Consider the following 18,787-nt stretch of genomic DNA (forward strand, 5'->3'; position numbering starts at 1 on the left):
CTTCTGAGCTCCACTGTGCTTAAACCAGCAATAAGCGGCAACATGTTTGGCTTTATTATGGAGGGGAGAGCCCAATTAACAATTTATGAGGTGCAGTCATCAGAAGCATAAGCTGGGCAGAATGCATGGGGGTGCCACAATATATGAGGACACTACACTTTACGGGCACTAAGCTGACATATTTGCAATTCTTCAAAATAAAGCAAGGAGTGGAGTGGATGTTATAAAATAGTCACTTCAGCCGTAGATAAATTCATTGAGAAATGTAATTTCTACAATGAGGTCACTTTTGGGGCTTTTCTGCTGTTCTGGCACCTTCGAGGATCCGCAAATGTCGCCCTCAAACTATTCTACCAAAATATGTTCTCCAAAAGCCAATTAGTGTTCCATTGTTATAAATGTCTCCAACATGGGGTCACTTGACGGGGTTTCTGCTGATCTGGCACCTCAGGGGCTTGGATAATGGAGCCCACAATCTATTCAAACAGAATCTGCATTCTAAAAGCCAAGTAGCTCTCCTTCTCATCTGATCCCTGCCATGTGCTCAAACAGTAGTGTACAGCCACATATGGGGTACTGCCATGTTTGGTAAGAATAGCATAACAAAATTGTTCTGTCCATTTTCTCCCATTATGCATTGAGTGAATTAAAATTTTGAGGATAAAGTAACATTTTTGATAAATCCCTAAGTTTTTTGTTTTCACAGCCCAATCTTATAAAATTCTCTAATGTAGTTTGTGAGTTAAAATGCTTACCACACCCATAGATCAATTACTTATGGCAGTGGTTCTCAACTCCTGTCCTCAAGAACCACCAACAGATCATGTTTTCAGGATTTCTATTCAAATTGCACAAGTGATGGAATTATCACCTGGGCAATACTAAGGAAATCCTAAAAACATGACCTGTTGCAGGGTCTTGAGGACAGGAGTTGACAAACACTGACTTATGGGATTTAGTTTGCCAAATGGAGTCACTTGTGGCCACCTCAGGGGCACTGCAAATGCAACACAGTGTCCAAATTTGCGTTCCAAAACTTAAACAGTGTTCTTTGCATTCCAAGTTTTACCATGTGCCCAAACAGCAGTTTTTGACCACATATGGGGTATAACCGGGTTTGTTAGAAATTGCTTAATAAATTATGGGGTCCATTCACTCCTATTACCCCATGTGTAAATTACAAATTTGATGTTAAAACAGTATTTTAGTGAGAAAATTGTATTTTTTTGTTTTCACATCTAAATGTTATAAACTTTCGTGAATCATCTATATGTTAAAAATTATCAGTACACCCTGTAAGATAGCCACCGGACAGTTCCTTGATTGGAGATACAGTAGGGAAAATAAGTATATCACACACTGCTGATTTTGCAAGTTTTCCCACCTACAAAGAATGGAGAGATCTGTAATTTTATCGTACTGTAGGTACACTTCAACTGTGAGAGACAGAATCTAAAAATAAAAAACAGAAAATCACATTGTATGTGTAAAGGGAAGTGCCCTAGGTTGTACATGTATATATGTATCTGCATGCTAGTCATGCTTGCAGATAAGCATACATGTATATATTGGCCTCACATCTCCCTATGTGTTTCAGTCTGTTTGCTGCTGCTGGGGGAGGATCAACAGAATGTCCAGCCATGTACTAAAACAGGTTTGGCTGGACATGAACAAAGACCTTAGCCAGTGGGCGGGGAATAATACCTCATTTCCTGTGCTGGACTTAAAACCCCAGAGCCCACATGTGCTAGCCCCTTTGGACTCTTGGAGACCATGGACACAACACATGGCTGAGTATCTCTCTTCCCCTGTAACTCTTTACTTACTGTTATGCACACGCCCGGACTGACTGGCGTGTGCGGGTGTTGTGGTTCCACTGGACTATGGACCGGAGAGTGCCTGGAGGGGCGTGACTAAGTATCTGGCCGATCCGACCAAGGTGGCACGACGGCATACGACGCCAGTGCACCAGGGAGAAACCGGGCAGAGGGACCAGGTGCTACTCCAGGTCAAACTCCGGACACGGGGGTTGACCCTCACTGGGATTACTGGAACAGGCAGGTTAGGCTGGCACAGACTGGTGGATGTAAGCAAACACGGCAGGTATGCAGATGGGTAGATACAGGCGAGTATGCAGGCAGGGAGGTACTGGCCGAAAGGACGGGCTGGAGCACAGAAAGGTTAAGACCCAGTACAGACTGGGTCACAGAATCGCAGATGCGGTAGACAACCACAGCAGAGAGGGAACGCCCGAAGCGGTGGGCAAGAACAGAGCAGGACGGGGCTGCCGGAGCAGCGAGCACAAGCAGGGCAGGACAGGACTGCCGGAGCAGCGGGCAGAAGCAGGGCAGGACAGGACTGCCGGATCAGCGGGCAGAAGCAGGGCAGGACAGGACAGGACAGGACTGCCGGAGCAGCGGGCAGAAGCAGGGCAGGACAGGACAGGACTGCCGGAGCAGCGGGCAGAAGCAGGGCAGGACAGGACAGGACTGCCGGAGCAGCGGGCAGAAGCAGGGCAGGACAGGACTGCCGGAGCAGCGGGCAGAAGCAGGGCAGGACAGGACTGCCGGAGCAGCGGGCAGAAGCAGGGCAGGACAGGACTGCCGGAGCAGCGGGCAGAAGCAGGGCAGGACAGGACTGCCGGAGCAGTGAGCAAAAGGGTCAGAGCGGAGCAAGGCTGCCGGAGCAGTAAGCAAGGAGTCAGAGCAGGCTAGAACCGCCGGAGCGGTAAGCAAAGGAGTCAGAGCAGGCTAGAACCGCCGAAGCGGTGAGCAAAGGAGTCAGAGCAGGCTAGAACCGCCGGAGCGGTGAGCAAAGGAGTCAGAGCAGGCAAGGCTGAGTAGGGGGGACAGGGCTCTGTTCACACGGAACAGACAGGAAGGGAAAGGCAGAGCCAGACACCCACAGGGTACTTGCAGAGAAGTAGCGAGTGGACCACAAACTCACAAACGGGAGTACAGAGACAACAAGCAGGAGTTAGGTACGAGTTCAGACTCTGCAGAAAAAGGAAGGGAACGGACATAGAGGCAAAACAGGTAAAGGATAGGAGAGAGTTCAGACTGGAACTGAGTGTACGGAGGAGACCGACACTGCAGCGGAATACAGGAGCGGGTCTGGGAATACGGCCCCCAGAGAGGCAGGACGAACAGGCAAGGAGCGTGTTCAGACAGGACAGACAAGATACAGGAGCGGGTCTAGGTAATCGGCCCCTAGAAGGCGGGAGGAACAGGCTAGGAGCGTGTTCAGACAGGTCAGACAAGATACAGGAACGGGTCTAGGTAATCGGCCCCTAGAAGGCAGGAGGAACAGGCTAGGAGCGTGTTCAGACAGGCCTGGAAATACAGCCTCCAGGATAGGCAGACAAGAGAACACAGAACGGGACCTGGCACCTTCAGAGTGCAAGCACACACTGAATGAAACACTATGCTCAGGCACGAATAGATGGGAGCAGCTGAGCTATATACCAGGTGACAGACAGCAATAGGCTGAGGACGCACAAGGGGTGTGACCCACAGCAGGTACAAAAAGCAGGAAGTGATCGGGCGCCGCCCTTAAGCAGCAGAAACAGACACAAACAGACAGCATGGAGGGAAGCCAGAGAGACATTCTGGACTGGAGATCAAGTGCGCGCTCTTGCACAGTGGGAGATGGACCACCATGCAAGGACGCCGCCAGGTATGTTACAGTACCCCCCCCCTTACGCCCCCTCTTCTTCAGGCCTGCCAGAATCTTCCGCAGGGAATTCGAGGACCAGTCGTTCACTTCAAGGAGATCACTTCCACTGTCCACAGGAAAAACTGATCTCATCTGGTTAGCTAGGATGCTACCTCCTATCCAGCCATCCTCAGCAACAGACAAAACGGGTGGAGTACCAGGAACAGCACACAAGGAAGTCTCTCTCCACATATTTTCAGGTGGCACCCCAGAGGGTACAGGAGACAACTGGAAGTCCTTCACCGGGTTGGAGGGGGACAGAGACTTGAGGGTAATCTCTGCTTCGAGGTACATCTTGTCAAGCTCACAGGAAGAAATAGACGGGTTATCAGGTACATAATGAGAAAAAGTCACTGTCTCTTTGTTATCTGGTGGTACCCCGGAGGATTCAGGAAACAACTGGAGATCCCCCGCCGGGTCAGAAGAGTGCAGAGGCTCAGAGAAAACATCTGCTTCAGAGTACACTAGGTCGGACTCACTGGACGAAGCAGGCGAGGTATCGGGTACCGAGTATAGGAAAGTCTCTGTCCATTCACCACCAGGTGGCACCCCGAAGGGTTCTGGAGACAACTGGCGGTCCTCCGCCTGGTCAGAGGGGTGTAGAGACTCACGGGTAACCTCTGCTTCAGAGTACACTAGGTCGGACTCACTGGACGAAGCAAGCGAGGTATCAGATCCAGGATATAGGAAAGTCTCTGTCCATTCACCACCAGGTGGCACCCCGAAGGGTTCTGGAGACAACTGGCGGTCCTCCGCCTGGTCAGAGGGGGGTAGAGACTCACGGGTAACCTCTGCTTCGGAGTACACTAGGTTGGACTCACTGGACGAAGCGAGCGAGATATCAGGTACAGAGTATAGGAGAGTCTCTGTCCTTTCGCTACCAGGTAGCACCCCGTAGGGTTCTGGAGACAACTGGAGGTCCTCCGCCTGGTCGGAGGGGTGTAGAGACTCGGGAGTAACCTCTGCTTCGGAGTACACTAGGTTGGACTCACTGGACGAAGCGAGCGAGGTATCAGGTACAGAGTATAGGAGAGTCTCTGTCCTTTCGCTACCAGGTAGCACCCCGAAGGGTTCTGGAGACAACTGGAGGTCCTCCGCCTGGTCGGAGGGGTGTAGAGACTCGGGGGTAACTACCACTTTGGGGTACCCATTGTCAGGCTCACAGGACGAAGCGGACAAAGTATCGAGTACCGAGTGTAGAGAAGTCTCTCTCCATTTGTCATCGAGTGGTATCCCGGAGGATTCAGGAGGCAACAGGGGGTCCTCCGCCAGGTAGTAGAGGTGCACAGACTCAGAGGTAACCACAGCTTTGGAGCATCCTTGGACATGCACACTGGTTAAAGTGGGTGAAGCATCTGATGCCGGGTGCAGGAAGTTCTCCTGTGTGGAGTCTGGATGGGCAGAAGTCTCTTCGGGCAGGAGACCTGGTGCACTACCCACGCACATTACCCGTTGGGGCTTCTCCAGGATACAGGGAGATGAAGCTTCAGTAGGGACTTCAAGGTTGGGGTCAGGAGGTCTCAGGGAGGACAGACCCTGGCGTGACGGCTTGCCTCTACGTCTAGCACGTCTGGACTGCCTCTTGAGGTTGGGAGAAGTATTCCGGAAAGCGTAGTCACCCTGTGAGGATTCTGGGTGGGCAGTAGTCTCATTGGGCTGGAGGACTATTGCGCTACCCACACACATTACCCATCGGGGCTGCTCCGGGATATTGGGAGGTGAAGCTTCAGCAGGAGCCTCCGGGTTAGGATCATCGAAGACCATTAGAAAGGCCACCAGGAAGGCCATTAGGTCCAGGAGGATCGGATCCTGTGTTTCATATAGGGGGTTGATCCATTCCAAGGCATCACCCGCCAGGTAAGACATAATGAATGCCACCTTAACCCGATCGGTGGGAAAACATAGAGGGTAGAACTTGAAGTGTAGCATGCATTGCTCCACAAATGCACGACTTTGTCTTGGATCCCCATAATAACGTAGCGGATCCGCAGGAACGAGAGCAGATAGATCCATCTGGACGGGTGCGTAATTCGCCTGGAACTCAGCTAAAGGGAAAAAAAAAAATTTATTTATTTATTTTAATGCATGTATTCGCTGGAAAACTTCTCAGAGAGCGAAGGCCGTGGGGCTCAACGGGAACCATGGCCTGAGCATGCTGTTATGCACACGCCCGGACTGACTGGCGTGTGCGGGTGTTGTGGTTCCACTGGACCATGGACCGGAGAGTGCCTGGAGGGGCGTGACTAAGTATCTGGCCGATCCGACCAAGGTGGCACGACGGCATACGACGCCAGTGCACCAGGGAGAAACCGGGCAGAGGGACCAGGTGCTACTCCAGGTCAAACTCCGGACACGGGGGTTGACCCTCACTGGGATTACTGGAACAGGCAGGTTAGGCTGGCACAGACTGGTGGATGTAAGCAAACACGGCAGGTATGCAGATGGGTAGATACAGGCGAGTATGCAGGCAGGGAGGTACTGGCCGAAAGGACGGGCTGGAGCACAGAAAGGTTAAGACCCAGTACAGACTGGGTCACAGAATCGCAGATGCGGTAGACAACCACTGCAGAGAGGGAACGCCCGAAGCGGTGGGCAAGAACAGAGCAGGACGGGGCTGCCGGAGCAGCGAGCACAAGCAGGGCAGGACAGGACTGCCGGAGCAGCGGGCAGAAGCAGGGCAGGACAGGACTGCCGGAGCAGCGGGCAGAAGCAGGGCAGGACAGGACAGGACTGCCGGAGCAGCGGGCAGAAGCAGGGCAGGACAGGACAGGACTGCCGGAGCAGCGGGCAGAAGCAGGGCAGGACAGGACAGGACTGCCGGAGCAGCGGGCAGAAGCAGGGCAGGACAGGACTGCCGGAGCAGCGGGCAGAAGCAGGGCAGGACAGGACTGCCGGAGCAGCGGGCAGAAGCAGGGCAGGACAGGACTGCCGGAGCAGTGAGCAAAAGGGTCAGAGCGGAGCAAGGCTGCCGGAGCAGTAAGCAAGGAGTCAGAGCAGGCTAGAACCGCCGGAGCGGTAAGCAAAGGAGTCAGAGCAGGCTAGAACCGCCGGAGCGGTGAGCAAAGGAGTCAGAGCAGGCTAGAACCGCCGGAGCGGTGAGCAAAGGAGTCAGAGCAGGCAAGGCTGAGTAGGGGGGACAGGGCTCTGTTCACACGGAACAGACAGGAAGGGAAAGGCAGAGCCAGACACCCACAGGGTACTTGCAGAGAAGTAGCGAGTGGACCACAAACTCACAAACGGGAGTACAGAGACAACAAGCAGGAGTTAGGTACGAGTTCAGACTCTGCAGAAAAAGGAAGGGAACGGACATAGAGGCAAAACAGGTAAAGGATAGGAGAGAGTTCAGACTGGAACTGAGTGTACGGAGGAGACCGACACTGCAGCGGAATACAGGAGCGGGTCTGGGAATACGGCCCCCAGAGAGGCAGGACGAACAGGCAAGGAGCGTGTTCAGACAGGACAGACAAGATACAGGAGCGGGTCTAGGTAATCGGCCCCTAGAAGGCGGGAGGAACAGGCTAGGAGCGTGTTCAGACAGGTCAGACAAGATACAGGAACGGGTCTAGGTAATCGGCCCCTAGAAGGCAGGAGGAACAGGCTAGGAGCGTGTTCAGACAGGCCTGGAAATACAGCCTCCAGGATAGGCAGACAAGAGAACACAGAACGGGACCTGGCACCTTCAGAGTGCAAGCACACACTGAATGAAACACTATGCTCAGGCACGAATAGATGGGAGCAGCTGAGCTATATACCAGGTGACAGACAGCAATAGGCTGAGGACGCACAAGGGGTGTGACCCACAGCAGGTACAAAAAGCAGGAAGTGATCGGGCGCCGCCCTTAAGCAGCAGAAACAGACACAAACAGACAGCATGGAGGGAAGCCAGAGAGACATTCTGGACTGGAGATCAAGTGCGCGCTCTTGCACAGTGGGAGATGGACCACCATGCAAGGACGCCGCCAGGTATGTTACACTTACTAGCCCTACATACCCTATACTAACCCTCCTAGATATTGATATCCTTGTATCTGTATATATATATAGGGAAAGTTAGTATAGTTGGGTGGGCCGCATGAGTGATTAGGAAACATGGGTGGAAAATAGTTAATTGGGAATTGTATATTGTTATTATTATTGTGTACTGTGTTAGTGGGATAAATAGTAGTATATTAACTGTAGACTTTTGTGTAATAAATACCTTTTATTAGCACACGGTTTTGTCTCAGTTGGCGTATAGTATAAGGCACAGATAACATTAGTAGATATTAATTATTAATAATCAAGTTTGATGTTAATAGTTAATATCGGACCTCAATAGAGGTGTAAGAGAGTTCCCTATTAATAACTGATATTTTTGGAGGGAATCTCGTCCTTTAACAGTATGATTTTTAAATAATTAAATTTCAATTTATTGCATGAAATAAGTATTTAATCACTTACCAACCAGCAGACCAGTTTTTCTTTAAGAAACCCTCCTACTCTGTACTCATTATCTGTATTAATTGCACCTGTTTGAACTCGATAGCTGTATAAAAGACACCTGTCCACACACTCAATCACAATCCAACCTCTCCACCATGGCCAAGATCAAAGATCTGGGACAAAATTGTAGAATTGCACAACGTTGGGATGGGCTACAGGACAATAGGCAAGCAGCTTGGTGAGAAGGCAACTACTGTTGGCACAATTATTAGAAAATGGAACAAACACAAGATCACTGTCAATCTTCCTCGGTTTGGGGCTCCATGAAAGATCTCACCTTATGGGGTAAGGATGATTCAGAGAAAGGTCAGTAATCAGCCCAGAACTACATGAGAAGACCTGGTCAATGAAATGAAGAGAGCTGGGACCACAGTCTCAGACATTACCATTAGTAACATATTACGGCGTCATTTTGGCCAATAACCTTCTTCCCTCAGTAAGAGCATTGAAGATGGGTCGTGGCTGGGTCTTCCAGAATGATAATGATCCGAAACACACAGCCAGGACAACTAAGGAGTGGCTCCATAAGAAGCATTTCAACATCCTAGAGTGGCCTAGCTAGTCTCCAGACCTGAACCTGATAGAAAATCTTTGGAGAGAGCTGAAACTCAATGTTGCCCAGCAACAGCTCCGAAACCTAAATGATCTGGAGAACATCTGCATAGAGGAGTGGGCCAAAATCCCTGCTGAGGTGTGTGCAAACTTGATCAAGAACTACAAGAAATGTCTGACCCCTGTAATTGCAAACAAAGTTTCTGTACCAAATATTAAGTTCTGTTTTTCTGTTGTATCAAATACTTGTTTCATGTAATAAAATCCAAATTAATTATGTAAAAATCATACAATATGATTTTCTGGATTTTTTTTAAGATTCTGTCTCTCACAGTTGAAGTGTACTGTGACAAAGTCACTGGCAAAGTGCTGGATGGGAGGTATGTTTCACTGTGGCTATTAGCTTCAGTGATTTCAAACCCAGAAGATTTGCTCCAGCACACTAAGTGCTGTGAGCGGTTAAGCTGCCACTTTAAGGGCTGGGTTCTTGAGATCAACCATAGAGCAGGTGGGAGGTTTTCCCCATATCTCCCTCCCAGGGTGTGGTCTGGGTTTTAAATAGATGGCCCGCTGAGGCATTCATGGTTCGGTATGTCTGGAGAGGATAACTCCAGAGAGTTGCTGTGGTGCTAACCTGAACCATTTGGTTGCTAAACCCTGAGAGTGTGGATCCCTGCTACCACTCGGACTGTGCTTTGTGTTACCACTTTGTGGCTGTATTTACTTTCATGAACTCTATGTTAGTTTATGCCGCATGCTAATAAACCAACAAGAAATTTGAAGAGGCAGCGTTCCTGTGTCTACCTCCGTCTGCATCCAAGTGAGCCGATCTACCGCAGTAGATAAAAATTACAGACCTCTCCATTCTTGGTAGGTGGGAAAACTTTCAAAATCGGCAGTGTATCCAATACTTGTTTTCCCCATTGTATGTATCATCGTGTCACGGGTGTGTCAGATGTGACAGACAGTTGCTCTGCATCTGGCTGTAGAAGGTCACTGCATTTGGCATTGCAGACATCTTCCTAAATCCATCTCACTTTTGGACCCAGCGGCAAACTCCCTCCTGCTTTGATTGACACACCTGGTCTGGGTGTTGTGACAGAGTCATTCGTGATATATGTGAGGGGAGATATGTTTCACTGCAGCTAGTAGCTTCAGTGAACAAAACCTATAAATTTTTCTCCAGCATGTTATGTGTTGGGGGTTAAACCACAGTTTTAAAAGGGATTGTTTTTTGTGAATGACATTAAAAAGGGCGGGAGGTCATTCACCATATCTCCTCCCCAGGGTGTGGCTGGACAAGTCAAATGCTCAGTCACTGTTTTTTTTCTCTGTTGTGAGTTTGGAGAAGGAAGCATCCAGACTGTGTAACTTCAGCTCAGGAGGAGCTAAAGTGTGCTGCAACTGAAGCAGGTGAATCCCGCACACATATGAACTGTGCTATCGTTTATTTTTTGTTTTGCCGTTATGCCAGCAAGGCTGTGTTTATTTTGCTGAACATGCATTGCTGTATGTTGTTTTAAATAAACCTGCAGACAGAAACATTCCTGAGTCTACTTCTGAAAACAGCCTAGTGAGTTATCTTACCACAGTGTTTATAAACTCTCAGTCTGCTGCAGGGAGTCGCTGGTGATATTCACATTTCTCCTTGTGAAGGCTTGGAGCTACAGCAGTCGGCTAGCTTCCTCTCTGGTGCCCTTGGAGGACGTTTGGTGTTATCTCTCTAGTGTCTGCTCAAGCTTAGTTTTCCCTCTTTGTTTGTCTCCCTTGTTGTCTTTAGTTTATAGTGGGAACTGACCAGTGCTCACCCCCCTTCCCTATATAGGGCCTAGCTCTAGGGATATACAGGGCTTAGGTTTCTTGCTCGGCGATTGGTGTGGAACCAATATAGGGACGGTAGGGTAGACAGAGTGTCACTAGATCCACCTAGGGGTCTCTACTCCCCCTTTCCCTAGTGTCTGGGCTTCCTTCTCCTCATCCCTTCGTGTTGCACTTAATCTTTCCCACACTGTGCGTGACATTATCACCGGCCGTGCATAAATATATATAAAAAAACTGACACGTGTTTTTCTGGTTTTTTTTTGTGTGTGTGTGTGTGTGTTTTTTCTGGTGTGGTTGTTTTTGTTTCTTTTTTTGGTTCATGGATTCCATTGCTGAGCTGTCAGAGCAGCTGCACAGGCTGTCTCTGGAGGTGACTGACCTCCGCTATGAGGTTCAGCAACAGTGACTTCAGGTCCCTAATGTTGGGGTCCTAATGCAGGTAAGCCGGTCCAGCTTGAGCCCAAGGTTGCCCTTCTGGACAGGTTTTCAGGAGGTAGGGGAAAGTTTTTTATGTTCAAGTAAGCTTGTAAACTGTTTTTTTAAACGTTGTTCTTACTCCTCCGGAGGTGAGGAGCAATGAGTGGGAATTGTGATCTCACTGCTGCAAGGAGATCCTCAATCCTGGGCTTTCCCTTTGCCACAGGGTTCGGTTTGTCTTCAGTCTGTGGAGTGTTTTTTCGGGGCTCTAGCCCTCATGTATGATGACCCTGACCGAATCTCGTTGGCTGAGTCCAGGTTGCGTCGCCTTCATCAGGGGAATCAGTCAGTGGAGACGTACAGCTCTGAATTTCGCAGATGGGCAACTGATACAAAATGGAATGACCCAGGTCTTAGAAGCCAATTTTGTCAGGGCCTTACTGAAAAGTTGAAAGATGCTTTGGCAGTGTATGAAACCTCAGAGTCCTTGGAGGCTTCCATGCCATTGGCTATACGTGTTGATAAACGCCTTCGGGATAGGTAGGTAAGACCACCTTCTCCGGAGCCTTCTTTTCAAAGTGGTGATCCTTTGCCAGGGGGCGGTCTGGCTGTGAACCAGTACAGGGGGAGGTGGTGGAACCTATTCAGTTAGGGGGTGCCTCTGGATCATACATTTCCCCGGAGATCCGCAAAAAGAAGGGCATATTTTTTTTTTGTGGTAAAAAGGAACATTTTATTGGGGCCTGTCCTTCGATTCCTAAGCAAAAGGAAACTCGATTAACCCCTGGTAGTCTGGAGTTGGATAAGCAAGGGGTGCATTTATCATCAACCTGCCATTTTCAGTTTGTCCTGACAGCAAAGGTGGTGCTGGACAGCAAAACCAAGAACATTTCTGTGTTTATTGACAGTGGAGCTGGAGTCAGCATGATGGATGCTGAGTTTGTGAGAACTCATGGTCTTGATTGCTGTACTTTAGCTAAGCCCATTCCCATCTTCGCCATCGACTCAGCGCCACTTGCACAGAGAGGTCTGACTCAGATTGTACATGGTGTAAAACTAAGGGTGGGGTCGGTCCATTGTGAGATAATTCCTTGCTATGTCCAGGACGGTCTTCCCACCCCAATTGTTTTGGGTCTACCCTGGTTGGTGAAGCATAATCGTTTGGTGGATTGGCAATCCAACGAGATCATTTAGTGAGGAGATTACTGCCATGACAACTGTTTAAATATTTCCCTTTCTACAGTCTCTACAGAGACCTTACTTGATTTTTGGCTGGTTTTAAGATGTTTATTCTGAGAGGAGATGTCAGGATTTGCCTCCTCATAGTGCATATGACTGTCCTATTAACCTGACCCTGGAGCTAAACTACCCAGACTGTATAATCTTTCCGGCCCTGAGAGACAAGCCATGAAGAATTTCATTGAAGAAAGTCTGGAGAAGGGTTCTTCTTTGTGAAGAAAAAAGATGGCGGTCTACGTCCCTGTTTAGATTTCCGGGAATTAAATCAAATTACCATCCGGGATCCATACCTTCTTCCTCTGATTCCAGATTTGTTTAGCCAGGTTGTGGGAGCTAAGGTGTTCTCCAAGTTGGATTTAAGGGGAGCCTACAATCTGGTTAGAATCAGACAGGGGAATGACTGGAAAACAGCGTTCAATACCCCTGAAGGGCATTTCGAGAGTCTGGTTATGCCTTTTGGTCTGACCAATGCACCTGAGGTGTTCCAGCATTTCATTAATGATATTTTCCTTCATTTGGTGGGCAGGTTTGTGGTGGTCTATCTGGATGATATTTTGGTTTACTCACCTGATTTTGAGACACATCGGGGGCATGTTAGACAGGTGCTTCAGATATTAAGGGATGACAAACTACCGTATTTTTTGGACTATAAGACGCACTTTATTCCTCCAAAATTTTGTAGGAAAATGAGGGGTGCGTCCTATAGTCCGAATGTTGCTGGGGGGGTATATACGTATATAATGTGTGGGGGGAGCGGTTGCGGCGGAGGAGCGGGGCACAGGAGGCAGCAGCCACCCGCTGCAGCCTACACTGTCCCTGCTGCTAAAGAAAATGAATATTCACTGCTCCCCACGCCATGTGCGGCTCACATGGAGAGATCAGTGTGGGCTGACAGGACGCAGCGCTGGAGGAGAGAAGAGAGGTGAGTAGGAGTGTTTATTTTTTTATGTGCAGTGTGATGGGGATTAGGGGGACCATGCATACCAGGGTAAGGATGAGGGGGCAATACATACCAGAATAAGGATGAGGGGGCCATACATACCAGAGTAAGGATGAGGGGGCCATACATACCAGGATAAGGATGAGGGGGCCATACATACCAGGATATGGATGGGGGGGCCATACATACCGGGATAAGGATGAGGGGGCCATACATACCAGGATAAGGATGAGGGGGCCATACATACCAGGATAAGGATGAGGGGGATCATACATATCAGTATAAGGATGTGGGGGATCACACATATCAGTATAAGGATGAGGGGGTCATGCATATCATGATAAGGATGAGGGGTGCCGTGCATACCAGGATAAGGATGCGGGGGCCATGCATACCAGGATAAGGATGAGGGGTGCCGTGCATACCAGGATAGGGATGAGGGGTGCCATGCATACTAGGATAAGGATGAGGGGTGCCATACATACCAGGATAAGGATGAGGGGTGCCATGCATATCAGGATGAGGGGGGCATGCATTTCAGGATAAAGATGAGGGGTGCCATGCATACCAGGATAGGGATGAGGGGTGCCATGCAATGCAGGATAGGGATGAGGGGTGCCATGCATACCAGGACAGGGATGAGGGGTGCCATGCATACCAGGATAGGGATGAGGGGTGCCATGCATACCAGGATAGGGATGAGGGGTGCCATGCATACTAGGATAAGGATGAGGGGTGCCATGCATACCAGGATAAGGATGAGGGGTGCCATGCATATCAGGATGGAAGGGTGTCATGCATACCAGGATGGGGATGGGGGCCACGTATAATAGGAAGGGGGACATATCTACCAGGATGGGGGATATTATCAGAATTGGGGGACATTACCCCTATACCAGTGTCAGCAGCAGACCCGCTCCCCCTTAACAGTGCATCGTGACCACATTTTTTGCTTACATTTTTTTCTATTTTCCTCCTCTAAAACCTAGGTGCGTCTTATGGTCCGGTGCGTCTTATAGTCCGAAAAATACGGTATATGCCAAATTAGAAAAGTGTGTTTTCGCCATCCAAGAGGTACAGTTTTTGGGGTATTTGTTGTCATCTTCGGGTTTTCCGATGAATCCGGAGAAGATCTGTGCTTTCCTTGATTGGGACCATCCTGAGAACCTGAAGGCTCTACAAAATTTTTTGGGCTTTACTAATTTTTACCAGAAATTCATCCAAAATGATTCAGTAATTGTGACACCCCTCACTGACATGACAAGGAAGGGGTCTGATTTTTCCAAATGGTCGGATGCCGCCCAGCAGGCTTTTTCTTCCCTAAAGAGCTGTTTTGCCAAGGCACCTATACTCAGTCAACCCAATGTTTCCCAATCCTTTATTGTGGAAGTTAATGTGTCGGAGGTGGGGGTTGGGGCTGTGTTATCTCAGGGTTTGTCCCCTGGTAAATGGTGTCCATGCGCTTTCTTTTCTAAGAAATTATCTTCGGCTGAGAGGAATTATGACATGGGTAATAGGGAGCTTTTCTCGATTAAATTGACGTTCGAAGAATGGCGTCATTGGTTGGAGGGGGCTGTTCATCCTATTACTGTCATTACTGAGCATAAGAACCATAAGACCATATCTTCAATCGGCTAAAGGTCTCAACCCTAGGCAAGCTAGATGGTCCCTCTTTTTTACTAGGTTCAATTTTGTTGTCACTTTCCGTCCAGTGGTCAAAAATGTCAAGGCTGATGCTTCGTCCCGGAGCTTCCCTGGTAGTGGTCACCATGAGAATCCTTCCCCGATTTTACAGAAGGGGGTTGTCATTTCGGCATTGTACCCTGAACTGGAAGGTGAGGTGTTGGAGGCTCAGGGGGGCACCCCTACCTCCTGCCTTTCAGAAAGGTTATTTGTACCATCTAATCTGTGACGCAAAGTAATTAAGGATCATCAAAACTCTGCGCTTCCTGTGCCTACCTCAACTGCAGCTGAGTGAGTAGAAACCCTACAACCCCTAGATAAATTCCTTGTATATGTCAATAACTGTAAGGTATAACCATATTTGATCAGACCTTGCTATTCATGACTATCAACTAAGGATTAAACCTCTGACATGGCCTTAGGGTGAAAATGGAGAGTGAATAATCACAGCAAGGCCCCATTAAAAACAAATACCGCCTCTACTTCACAGGTACTGTATGTGGCGAACTAAAATATAACCCAAACATGTCCAATTAATGCAGTTACATATAGGCAATATAAGAAAATCAAATAGGATATACATCCAGACGAGTTCACTGGTCAAATGCGTTCCCCTTCTTGTAGTAAAACTAGACCACAAAGGGAATGAGAACAAAAGGAGCAATGTATGTTGGGAAGAAAAAAGAATAGAAAAAGAAAAAGGCTTCTTCAGGTCACGTTAGGAGAAACTCCGCAACTATTCCGTTTTTTGGTTTGCTGAACTTTGAGCCATCTTGGGAGTGCTTCCGGGAGATATGGAGTCTGCGGCCACTCAGGAACAGCTATCATTGGGAGTTCAAATGCTCCTAGAAAGTTGGCTAGGTCTCCAATTCGTCGAAATATGGCTGTTTTACCTCTTTTGAAAGCTGTTAATTGAAAGGGGTATCCCCATCTGTAAGGAATGTCCCTTTCTTTTAGTCCTGATAATACTGGTTTCAGCTCTCTTCGTAGTTGTAGTGTGCATCTGGATAGGTCTGATAGCATTAGGATTTAATGACCCTCTTATTTTATGCTCCCTTTTTGTCTTGAGGGTGTTATGGTGGCTTCTTTAACTTTATAATAGTGAACCCTACAAATAACGTCTCTGTGACGTGTTTCTGATGTGGGTTTGGGGCCCAAAGACCTGTGGATCCTATCATACTCAATTGAGTTGTTTTCATTATCATCTAAAGGAAGGGTGACCCGAAGGTCAAAGAATAAGCGGCACTAAGTCATCAATATGTGAAAGAATATATAAATATCTTTATTAATGTCATAGTTACAGACAAATGGGATAAAGTGCGTCAGACAAATAAATAAAAACCAACACCTAAGGTGCTCATGGTGGTATATATAGGACTAATATATTAAATCCAAAAATATGCAGAGGGTGTACATATTACATAGTACATAATATACTAAATCATGTGCCATCTATAGGCTATGTTGCTTGATTTGACTCACCTCCTGGGCCAGTGCTGTAGTGCGGCGCGCGTGCGCGCGGGGGATACCCGGAGCCGGATCCGATGGGGGTAGTAGTCTTCGTGTGGCGGTGACCCGGTCCGCGCCCAGGGTGGTCAAACTAAGTGGCAGTTATTGGTATGATGGTATTAGTGTCCGACTACGCCACCCGTTGATTTGCGGTCGCAAGGCCGCCACTGCAAAACAGTCTGCTGAGGCCGATGGTATATATGTGCAGCTATGGTGGTATAACCCCCAACGGGAGAGGTATAGCCTCAGGGCAGCTGGTGCGGGTGAAAGGAGTGATAGTAAGGGCGTCCCGGTACCTATGGTGCTGGTGGTGCGATGGAACACAGAGACTGATTGCAGTTTTCAATGCTTTACTCACAGTTGTTATTAACGTCAGTCCTGCAGGTGATGACGACCCGAGCCATGCTGCGTCCACCAGGTACGGGGCTCGACCAACCCCCAGGCAGTTCCAGAGTGTGACCTTGAACTCCTTTCCCCGTTCCTTTCTCTGGCCGTCCCCACTAGGGACCCACCCATGTCCAGCTTCCTCGGGCCTTCTGGTGGCGAAACCTTTCTCCGGTCTCCCTGACCCTATGTGGCGTGCCTTCGTGGTGGGTGTAGTGAGTGGTCGCACCAAGACGTGGCCACGACTTCCGGTTCCTGGCTGAGGATAAGTGGCCTCCACCAGTTTGGGATCCGGTACCCTGATCTGCCAACCCTTCACCCGCTGGCTCCTAGCGTGTTCGGGTTCCTTCTTGCTTCATGTCTCTGGGCCTTTCCTTATGTTTCATTCTTTCCTTGCTTCTTGTTCCTTTCTTCTTCACTCTTGCTCCCTCCAGGGGCAGCACCCAGACAGGGCTGCTGCTCCCTGTCACTCCTCTTCTCACTCTTCTTCTGTCTGACTGAACTCACTCCTAAGATAGTGCCCACCTTTTATACTCCCTCTGACACCCGAGCCCAGGTGACTAGCAACCAATGGGCTCCTTCCTATGCCCAGAAACCCACTCCCATCTGCCCCTACACCACTGGGATATTCCCCCCCCCCCCTCCCCACTCCAGCCAGGAACAGAAGCTGTCGTACCTGCACATCTTTCTAGTGGGAGTACCTTCGGTCTGTTCCTCGGAAATGGGGTGTGTGTGGTGCATGCAGCTAACTGAGTTCTAGTCCACACTCCATCCTTACCCGGGAGTGGAATACCACACCTCTGGTTCGAGGTGCAATACCCCTGTAGCAGCCGAGCCCTCGGGGTGCTACATTCCCCCCTGGTAAACCACAGCACGTCCTCGGGCTGAAACAGAGCAAAACAATTACTAACTTACAAAAATTTTAAAGTGCACTCATATATAAGACGTTAACCAAAAACTCATCCCTTTATGGGAGGTACTCTTTTCTTCTTTCTCTTAACGTTACTGATATCAACGCTTTTGCTAATGCCACGGGAACTCTTTTGTAGAAAACACGATATACAAAACTTCAGCATCATTACTTTTAGCAGCATTATAAAACTTTCACATTTAGACATTTTTCATATAAAACATTTTCAACATTCTTGACTTCTTGGGATCTGGCCGCTGTGCAACTCACGACCTGATAAAGTGCAACAGTCACTGTATCTTGAGGTTGGGAAGGGTTCTTACAAAACCAATAGGGGGCGCTTTAGGAAGCGCAACTAAGTACAGGGTCGGCCGCTCTCAGTCCTCAGCCAGGTAGAGGGAAAGGATGACCGCTCTCAGTCCTCGGTCAGGTTAGGGATTAGGGCAAAACAGGCAACAGTTCTCTTTCTGTCCCAACGGGGACCACACTCTTTGTGGAAACAGTCCCACAACAGTCCTTATACCCGATCGGGTAACTATTTACATCTCCTCTTTTACCGTTTACGATTTACGGTGTCCTCCACACGCTCCTTTCTCTTCCTCAGGTTCAGACCCGTCCGGGCCCTCTTTCTTCTCCTCCTGGTACGATAACTCCTCCTCCTCCTTGACCCGGTGGACATGAAGGGCGTACCATCCCTTCACTCCCTTATGCCTGGTATAGGTGACGGTATCTCCAGGCACCAGGTCCCGTCCACTGTGCCCCTCCGGTAGGTGGGACTCTACATCGCTTCTGTTTACAAACACCTGGCTCATGGTCTTCAGGTCTTAGATGATGCCCCAGCCACATGCCATGTGAAACTTAACAACAGTCCCGGTGACTCGGGGACCGTGAGCTGTATGGGGGGTCCTGGCGGGCCCTTGTCTTCTGCTCCACGTTTTTAATGTGGAGCCACTCCTCCTTCACTCTCCTCTCTCTCCGCTCCCGCTCAACCGTTGCCAGTTGTTGGTGGCAGGTCTCATAGCGCCGGACGGCGCCCGCCCGGGTCTCCTGAGTGAACCCCATCAGGTCTTCTCCAGTGGGGTCCCCCTCGAATTGGCGTCTTCCAGCGGGGGTGAAGAGAGGTCCACGGGCTCCGG

This window comes from Phyllobates terribilis, unplaced genomic scaffold (assembly GCF_046119375.1).
Source record: "Phyllobates terribilis strain yellow unplaced genomic scaffold, ASM4611937v1 Scaffold_1__5_contigs__length_1240528914, whole genome shotgun sequence".
Lineage (NCBI taxonomy): Eukaryota > Metazoa > Chordata > Amphibia > Anura > Dendrobatidae > Phyllobates > Phyllobates terribilis.